The sequence below is a fragment of the Ciconia boyciana genome, chromosome 1 (genome assembly GCF_034638445.1).
Source record: "Ciconia boyciana chromosome 1, ASM3463844v1, whole genome shotgun sequence".
In the NCBI taxonomy this organism is placed as follows: domain Eukaryota; kingdom Metazoa; phylum Chordata; class Aves; order Ciconiiformes; family Ciconiidae; genus Ciconia; species Ciconia boyciana.
In genome coordinates this window covers 204,671,419-204,681,118 of record NC_132934.1, presented here as the reverse complement: position 1 = coordinate 204,681,118, position 9,700 = coordinate 204,671,419, and positions in this window count along the sequence as shown.

Sequence of the window (9,700 nt, the reverse complement as noted above, 5' to 3'; positions counted from 1 at the left end):
CTTCCATTTACCTGTTAGCTGGCAGGCATTCCCCTTGACCAGCAGCCGCCAGCTGATTCCAGTCTCCCCTGGAGCAGTCTTCTCTGAATTTCGTGTATCCTGGCCCAGCTGATATTATTGTGCCTCTGTCCATTGCCAACATCCTTTATTTCATAAGAGCCTGTGCACATCAGGCTGGCTCCCTGCTCTTCACAGGCCTTGCTCTTCTACTTTGTGTCTTTAAATCCGGTTTCTCCATTTCTTGGGCCGCGAAGAACAAATGGTGCAAGAAGGGAAGAGCAGGGTTCCTTGCTCTCCTGCAGTGCAGACTCAGCTCTACGAATTCTCTAAGCTCATCTGGGCCTAAGGCTTTAATGATAAAACATGAATGGAAACTGTGATTATCATAAGCACGGTCAAAGTCGTATTTTTGACAGAAAGGCTGTATCTGTTCTCCAGGTTTCAAGTCGCAAGTGTTTGTGGATGATAGTTTTGCAAAACAAAAGGGTCAGCAGTGTAATTCAGCCGTGGTAAAAGGATGAATATGCTTTCTCCTCAGAGGCCAAAGGTCTGTTTTGAGTTGCTTTTTCAGCAAAGCTTAGCTTTTGTCAGGCACGCATTGTGGACCACGTCCATCCAAAGCTTTGCCAAAGTGACGGGTTACTGCAGAGGGTATCTTTGAGTAGCTGTCCTCCTTAGCAGCAGCCCGGGCTGTCGGGTTCTGTATACTAAGCTTGATGGGTTCCTTTGGCCATAAAAGGCTCAAGGAGTTTGTTTCTTTTTCCTGAGATGGCTTTGAAGTGGAACTGAAGGCGACATTGAAAGTGATGGTCGCTCCAGGGATATGATGGGAGGAGGTTTGATCATCAAGCAGCCCAGTGAAATGAAGGCTTCTAGAGAGAGTATGGGTGTTTAGCCACCGCCATGTTTGGCGGTCCATTAAGGCGAGAAGCTGTTCTTCAGTGGTGGTGGTGGCGTTGCACGTGAGTAACCATTTTTTTTTTCCTAAGGCAGATAACTGAGATGGTTCCATTGCTGGATAAGGTTCTCAGTGGTAATTGGAATAGGCTCCAGAAAAGTGACGCTGTCCCCTGACTTTATTGGGTTAGGCTGTGAGGATGAGAACTAAAACGCTTAGTGGGAAAGAGTGGTTTTCTGTGGCCTTTTGCCTTTGCAAAGGAATAGAGCCAACTGATAGGGAAAGTGACTGTAGTACCTGATCCCAAATGCTGTCCTTTAACGATGTACTTGAATACTCCCCAGTGATCTCGTCACTCACTGCTGGTTTCCTGAAACATAGCTGTCCTATTGGCAGAGTATCTGGGCAGGAGAGAGAGAACTGCGGACGTAGGCACAGAGCGGGATAAGCTGCATCTATATCTGCGGGATGCTCTGCACCGACAACAAGGTGTGTGTGAGCAGAGTTCTGTGTGTTTATCTATGCTTTGTGTCCGTGTTTGTGCGTATTAGATATGCCTAAGTTCATACATGATGAGACGGAGATCTTTTTGGTAGCTGTTAACGGGCAGGATAGAAACTGAAAAGATCATAGCTATTGAAACGCTTCACTACAACTTCCTTTCCAGAAGCTATCGACAATTCACGATGCCGAGTAAAGGCATGTGGTCTATCTCTAGCATGCTCTTTTCCAGACATCCTAAGAGGAGAGGCAGGCCCAGAATTTCAGATATTCTGCCTGCAACCCTGACTTCCCTTCAGCGCTGTAGAGGAAGGCAGCCAAGAGGTTTTAGTGCTTTATGTAGGTCAAGCCCAGCACGAGAGGTTTTTAAGAGGCACGGACCCCAAAAGAACCCCATGCTAGTTTCTCAGATCCTGCGGAAAATAGGACATGGCCATGAAACGTAGAATGACAGAATCATAGAATCACAGGATCGCAGAATCGTTTAGGTTGGAAAAGACCTTTAAGATCGTCGAGTCCAACCGTAAAGCTAGCACTGGCAAAGCCAGCACTGAAACATGTCCCGAGGCACCACGTGTCCCCGTCTTTTAAATACGTCCAGGGATGGGGATGGTGACTCGGCCACTTCCCTGGGCAGCCTGTTCCAACGCTTGATAACCCTTTCAGTGAAGAAGTAGTTCCTAATATCCAGTGTAAACCTCCCGTGGCGCAACTCGAGGGCGTTTCGTCTTGTCCTATCGCTTGCTTCCTTGGGAGAAGAGACCGACACCCACCTCAGTACAACCTCCTTTCAGGTAGCTGTAGAGAGCGAGAAGGCCTCCCTGAGCCTCCTTGTCTCCAGACTAAACAACGGCAGTTCCCTCCGCCGCTCCTCATAGGACTTGTTGTCTAGAGCCTTCACCAGCTTTGTTGTCCTTCTTTGGACAGATGAGGTAGGGAGGCAGAGCTTCAAAGAGACACAAGTGGAAAACAGAGGGGTCACGGGCAAGTTGCCTGCGTGCGTGTCTGCTAAGACATCTGTTGGCGTGGAGAAGTCAGCAGAGCTAGTGTGGGGTCCAAGGTCCTGCCTGCCTTAATCCAGCCCTCCCTGGTAAAGGCAGAGCTCTCAAATGGATTGTGTTAGTCTTATCTGCTGCAGATCCTGTCAAGATATTCATTAGCAAGATCACGGCAGTGTCCACCTACTTGTGAGCTGGGAGCAATACTGAGGCGTATGCAAATGTCCTCATCCCAGGGCAGTATGTTTAAATTCTAAACATCGCAAGAGCAGTGTTAACGCTGCGTGTTGTTGTCGGTCTGAGAAAATTCTTGAGCTCAGAGAAAATGATTGAGGTGTGAGAAGATTCCCCGCAAAGAGCACACAAACCCGAAGAACCAGCCAATGGTTCATGACTCAGAAAGTTTTATTTCAAGGTCGGTTTCAGACAGAGAGGGCAGGTGGCACGGGGCTCCCGTCGTCCGCGGCTGTGGGGAGCCTCGGGCTGCCTGTGGGACCCTGGCGCGGTGCAGACTGGGGCTGTGAGTGCTTGGTTGCGCTTAGGTCCATGGCTTTGTGGAAAGCTGCAGAAATCTCTGGCTGAGTGTCTGCGGAGGGAGGGGACGGGAGTGCGCCATGGTGTGGTCCTGTTGCTGTCTGGGCCTGTGTCTGTCAAAGGCAGGATAAGAAGCAAAGGGGCAGGCACCCCGGCTCACCGTGGGCAAGGCCTGCCCAGGGCTCTGCCAGAGTCTTGAGGCCTTAACTTAGTGTCATCGTCCTTGTAGAAGGTAGCGAATGTGTGTGGCCGAGGACGGGAGCGCGCCATGGTGTGGTCCTGTCCCTGCGTGTTCGTGTGTCTGGAAGAGGCAGGATAAGAAGCAAAGGGGCAGGCACCCCGGCTCACCGTGGGCAAGGCCTGCCCAGGGCTCTGCCAGAGTCTCGAGGCCTTAACTTAGCGTCATCGTCCTTGTAGAAGGTAGCGAATGTGTGTGGCCGAGGACGGGAGCGCGCCATGGTGTGGTCCTGTCCCTGCGTGTTCGTGCGTCTGTAAAAGGCAGGATAAGAAGCAAAGGGGCAGGCACCCCGGCTCACCGTGGGCAAGGCCTGCCCAGGGCTCTGCCAGAGTCTCGAGGCCTTAACTTAGCGTCATCGTCCTTGCAGAAGGTAGCGAACGTCTCTGGCTGCCTGGCCGAGGACGGGAGCGCGCCATGGTGTGTTCCCGTCCTTGTGTGAGCCTGCAGCCCTGGAAGACAAAGGAGGAGCAGCCGGCATCTGTCGCGCCACGGGCAACCCGGGCCCAGCAGCCCTCCCCTCCCTCCCTGCCCTCCTCCCTGCCTGGCCTCTCGCCTCAGCCCTCGCTCACCCGCCTGCAGCCTGGGCCGTCTGACCGCACAGCCCTTTCTCTACCGGTCCTGGGCGGCTGTGTCACCAACCCCTGTGACACGGCCGGCAGCAGCGTTCTGCCCACTGTTACACGGCCACCGCATCAGTGGAGGGAGCCAGGGCTGATGGGAGGCCCAGCACAGTACAAGACTTCTTTTAAAGAACAAGTACATTAAAAACCCCCTTAGAGCCCTCAAACATTCCAAAGTTGAGGTTGTCTCTGCCAAGCCTGGCTTGTTGCACCTTATCTTCACTCCCGTGCCTGTCTCCAGTGTTGAGGCTTCTCATTTCACTCCCAAACACCTCCCAAACTTAGTATTCCTTGTGCCAACTCCTCATCTGATGTGAGCTTCCATTTACCTGTTAGCTGGCAGGCATTCCCCTTGACCAGCAGCCGCCAGCTGATTCCAGTCTCCCCTGGAGCAGTCTTCTCTGAATTTCGTGTATCCTGGCCCAGCTGATATTATTGTGCCTCTGTCCATTGCCAACATCCTTTATTTCATAAGAGCCTGTGCACATCAGGCTGGCTCCCTGCTCTTCACAGGCCTTGCTCTTCTACTTTGTGTCTTTAAATCCGGTTTCTCCATTTCTTGGGCCGCGAAGAACAAATGGTGCAAGAAGGGAAGAGCAGGGTTCCTTGCTCTCCTGCAGTGCAGACTCAGCTCTACGAATTCTCTAAGCTCATCTGGGCCTAAGGCTTTAATGATAAAACATGAATGGAAACTGTGATTATCATAAGCACGGTCAAAGTCGTATTTTTGACAGAAAGGCTGTATCTGTTCTCCAGGTTTCAAGTCGCAAGTGTTTGTGGATGATAGTTTTGCAAAACAAAAGGGTCAGCAGTGTAATTCAGCCGTGGTAAAAGGATGAATATGCTTTCTCCTCAGAGGCCAAAGGTCTGTTTTGAGTTGCTTTTTTCAGCAAAGCTTAGCTTTTGTCAGGCACGCATTGTGGACCACGTCCATCCAAAGCTTTGCCAAAGTGACGGGTTACTGCAGAGGGTATCTTTGAGTAGCTGTCCTCCTTAGCAGCAGCCCGGGCTGTCGGGTTCTGTATACTAAGCTTGATGGGTTCCTTTGGCCATAAAAGGCTCAAGGAGTTTGTTTCTTTTTTCCTGAGATGGCTTTGAAGTGGAACTGAAGGCGACATTGAAAGTGATGGTCGCTCCAGGGATATGATGGGAGGAGGTTTGATCATCAAGCAGCCCAGTGAAATGAAGGCTTCTAGAGAGAGTATGGGTGTTTAGCCACCGCCATGTTTGGCGGTCCATTAAGGCGAGAAGCTGTTCTTCAGTGGTGGTGGTGGCGTTGCACGTGAGTAACCATTTTTCTTCCTAAGGCAGATAACTGAGATGGTTCCATTGCTGGATAAGGTTCTCAGTGGTAATTGGAATAGGCTCCAGAAAAGTGACGCTGTCCCCTGACTTTATTGGGTTAGGCTGTGAGGATGAGAACTAAAACGCTTAGTGGGAAAGAGTGGTTTTCTGTGGCCTTTTGCCTTTGCAAAGGAATAGAGCCAACTGATAGGGAAAGTGACTGTAGTACCTGATCCCAAATGCTGTCCTTTAACGATGTACTTGAATACTCCCCAGTGATCTCGTCACTCACTGCTGGTTTCCTGAAACATAGCTGTCCTATTGGCAGAGTATCTGGGCAGGAGAGAGAGAACTGCGGACGTAGGCACAGAGCGGGATAAGCTGCATCTATATCTGCGGGATGCTCTGCACCGACAACAAGGTGTGTGTGAGCAGAGTTCTGTGTGTTTATCTATGCTTTGTGTCCGTGTTTGTGCGTATTAGATATGCCTAAGTTCATACATGATGAGACGGAGATCTTTTTGGTAGCTGTTAACGGGCAGGATAGAAACTGAAAAGATCATAGCTATTGAAACGCTTCACTACAACTTCCTTTCCAGAAGCTATCGACAATTCACGATGCCGAGTAAAGGCATGTGGTCTATCTCTAGCATGCTCTTTTCCAGACATCCTAAGAGGAGAGGCAGGCCCAGAATTTCAGATATTCTGCCTGCAACCCTGACTTCCCTTCAGCGCTGTAGAGGAAGGCAGCCAAGAGGTTTTTAGTGCTTTATGTAGGTCAAGCCCAGCACGAGAGGTTTTTAAGAGGCACGGACCCCAAAAGAACCCCATGCTAGTTTCTCAGATCCTGCGGAAAATAGGACATGGCCATGAAACGTAGAATGACAGAATCATAGAATCACAGGATCGCAGAATCGTTTAGGTTGGAAAAGACCTTTAAGATCGTCGAGTCCAACCGTAAAGCTAGCACTGGCAAAGCCAGCACTGAAACATGTCCCGAGGCACCACGTGTCCCCGTCTTTTAAATACGTCCAGGGATGGGGATGGTGACTCGGCCACTTCCCTGGGCAGCCTGTTCCAACGCTTGATAACCCTTTCAGTGAAGAAGTAGTTCCTAATATCCAGTGTAAACCTCCCGTGGCGCAACTCGAGGGCGTTTCGTCTTGTCCTATCGCTTGCTTCCTTGGGAGAAGAGACCGACACCCACCTCAGTACAACCTCCTTTCAGGTAGCTGTAGAGAGCGAGAAGGCCTCCCTGAGCCTCCTTGTCTCCAGACTAAACAACGGCAGTTCCCTCCGCCGCTCCTCATAGGACTTGTTGTCTAGAGCCTTCACCAGCTTTGTTGTCCTTCTTTGGACAGATGAGGTAGGGAGGCAGAGCTTCAAAGAGACACAAGTGGAAAACAGAGGGGTCACGGGCAAGTTGCCTGCGTGCGTGTCTGCTAAGACATCTGTTGGCGTGGAGAAGTCAGCAGAGCTAGTGTGGGGTCCAAGGTCCTGCCTGCCTTAATCCAGCCCTCCCTGGTAAAGGCAGAGCTCTCAAATGGATTGTGTTAGTCTTATCTGCTGCAGATCCTGTCAAGATATTCATTAGCAAGATCACGGCAGTGTCCACCTACTTGTGAGCTGGGAGCAATACTGAGGCGTATGCAAATGTCCTCATCCCAGGGCAGTATGTTTAAATTCTAAACATCGCAAGAGCAGTGTTAACGCTGCGTGTTGTTGTCGGTCTGAGAAAATTCTTGAGCTCAGAGAAAATGATTGAGGTGTGATAAATTTCTTCTACTTTTTGTGTTTTAGGCAATTCAGTATGCTTAAGGAAATCACTTGGTTAGAGAACCTGACAACTTGTATTATAGATTTTTCTAGTGCTCGTAACCTTAGATTTCCATTCCTTTTTCTGGAGCACGGCTTAGAGGTGGCCATTTGATCTCCAGGTGAAGAAATTTACAACGAAAGGTAGAGCCTTGGTCATGATATTAGCTTTAGTCTGTAGTTTTATAATGAAAATTAATTTGTAAATATGTGATTTAATTATAGTTTTCTATAGGTGGTAAAAATCTTGATTTCTCTTGTTAGTTCCATAGTATACATTGTAACATAATGCTTGATTTCATTATAATATCCACGTTTCCTTCTAAACCATAGGAAGCTAAACAATTTTAAATACTCCAAAAGAAAGATGAGAAGAAGCAGTGTGGGAAAAGAAATCAGAATGCTGCTAGTCATACTTTCATTTTTTAAATTGTCCCTGATCATCCTGTAGTATAGCCTAAGTTGGGCATTGCTTTGCTCTGAAACCATCATAGATGTTAGTACGTCGTTGAAGAATAGGTACAGCTCCTATAGCAATGTGCACTGTAAACCTTTTCAGTTGTTTTTCTGCATAATTCCAAGTTGATCTTTGGAGGAAATGCGTGCTTAAGATTCACCTGCAAACCTGGTGTACATGGCAGGAAATCTTCATTGTATATAGGACAGGTTGCATTTTATTCATAAAGAATTTATTACTTGAAGATTATCATTCAGTGAACCTGAAATGAATACGAATTTGTGTCACAATCCAGGAGTAGTTTCAGGTAAATGAAGACTGAGGATTTTATGTTATCTTATGGAAGGAAGGGATCTGTCTTGTAGTTCGGATGTGGAGCCTCTGCTTCTTGTCTCATCAACTAGTTATGAGTGAGCTCTTTCTTAGAAAATGAGATCTCAAGGTTAAGTGAAAGTAGGACTTGGATCAAACCTCTGTGCCACAGTTTCCCATATAAAGTTTCCAGCCACTTGCACCTATCTACTTTGCCGTTCTGCAAATCTAGCCCTTTCTTATGTTAAGAGAATCAGAAAGATTTTTAAACTGAAAAATAAGTAGTTTTCTAACTTGCAAATGGTGAAAAAATGAAGCTTTGAATCAAATAGTAACTTTTTATTTAATTTCAGCTTTGGAAAAAAAACAAGTTATTTTGAATTTTTGCCATCGTGGTAATTATTTTGGTTTTTATAGGAACATTCAGCTTATACAACTAGGTCCAATGATGCAAGATGCTAAGAACTTTGGCTCTAGTCTAACAAAATGTTTCATCTTAAAATATTTTCATGATCTCTTTAAAGTTTTTTTAGGGATGATGTACGTGCTTAAAATTAAGCACATGCTTAAACTCTTTGTTGTTGTTAAACATGAGGATTTCTAAAGCAAGAGTTGAAACAGTCTGTGTGGATTTCTTACTGTAGTGTTATTGTGACAGACAGATAACAGGTTTAATTAAGCCTTCTGCCATTCATTTCTCGATACTATGCATAAAGAGCATAGAATAATTTACTTTATGCTTTAAAAATAACCTTATGGGAGTCACATGTATTCAGGAGTGATATACACAGGAAAGCTTTGGGCAAAAAATACACACCTTGTCTCCTGGAACTCCCTTTCCACACAAAGCATGCAGCATGTCTTCACAAGTGGTCTACTGACCCTATCTACAGTGACTTGTCTATAATAGCATAAGACCAGCTAAGAGCTCTGGTAGACTTGCTATGTGCATTTCTGTCCCTTTGGTTCTGCTTTGGAAGCTGTCTGAGAATGGCAGTAAGTTTCTATTTTTCTATTGCTACATCAGCATTTAAAGGCCAACTGCCTTGCCCCTGTATTAGATCACTTAAAGAGCAGAGGAAACCCAATTCTTTCCTACCTACAAAAGCAAATGCTTTCTTTTCTTGAAGAAAAGAGGAAAATGGGTAAATTATTTTATTAATCTTCTCTCTGCTGCCTTGAATCAGTATCTCGTCATTTCCAAATGGGATTCCATGCCTGTGCTAGTACATTAAACATATATTCTTTTCTAGTTCTTCAGTTGTTGAAATTGAGTTACAAGAAAATCCTCTGATGAGGAAGCTAATGCTACAGATGGATATTTTTTTGCAGTGCTCCTTAGACTGTCTTAATCTAAACTCCTTCCCTTTCTTCCATCCCAAGCTCTCCCATATAACTTCTGCTTAAACGACCTGATCCACACCCAATAAATCATCCTTGTTCAGTGTACCTACCTGATGACAAAGGCATGCACATTCTGCCTAGTCACCTAGACCTCAAGTGAGACTCACTTGCAGCCCAGAAGCTTACCTTTATTTGCTGTAGTGTCATATACACTCCTAAATGTGTGACAAACAAGCCTTGGACACATGTCCGTAACCTGTGTACCTATATGGCCCTGGGGAAAATATTTACATAAAAGCGGGAGGAAATATTTACATAAAAGTGGTAGTAAAAGAGACTAAAAAAGGAAGAGAGAGTAGAAAAACTATGCAGACGCAAAATCTCCAACTGATTTATATGAACTTCGTATCAGACTTGAAAAGAAACATGATTTACAAAGGCCTTGTAAGAAAGACAGTAAACTAGCATATGAAATGATCCCAAAATTATTTGGGAGCAAACTCAGTTGCATATCTTAAAGTGACAGAGATCCAAGGCACATATAAATGTTGTTCAGATTTCCTGGGAATGGGATGCAATTTAAATGTTTACTTTTATAGCATTGCAGTTGCCTTATTTGATTTAAATCAAATGGTTGCTAAAATAAATTTAAATAAAAACTGCATCAACTGAGGTATTAATAATGAAAATTATTATTTT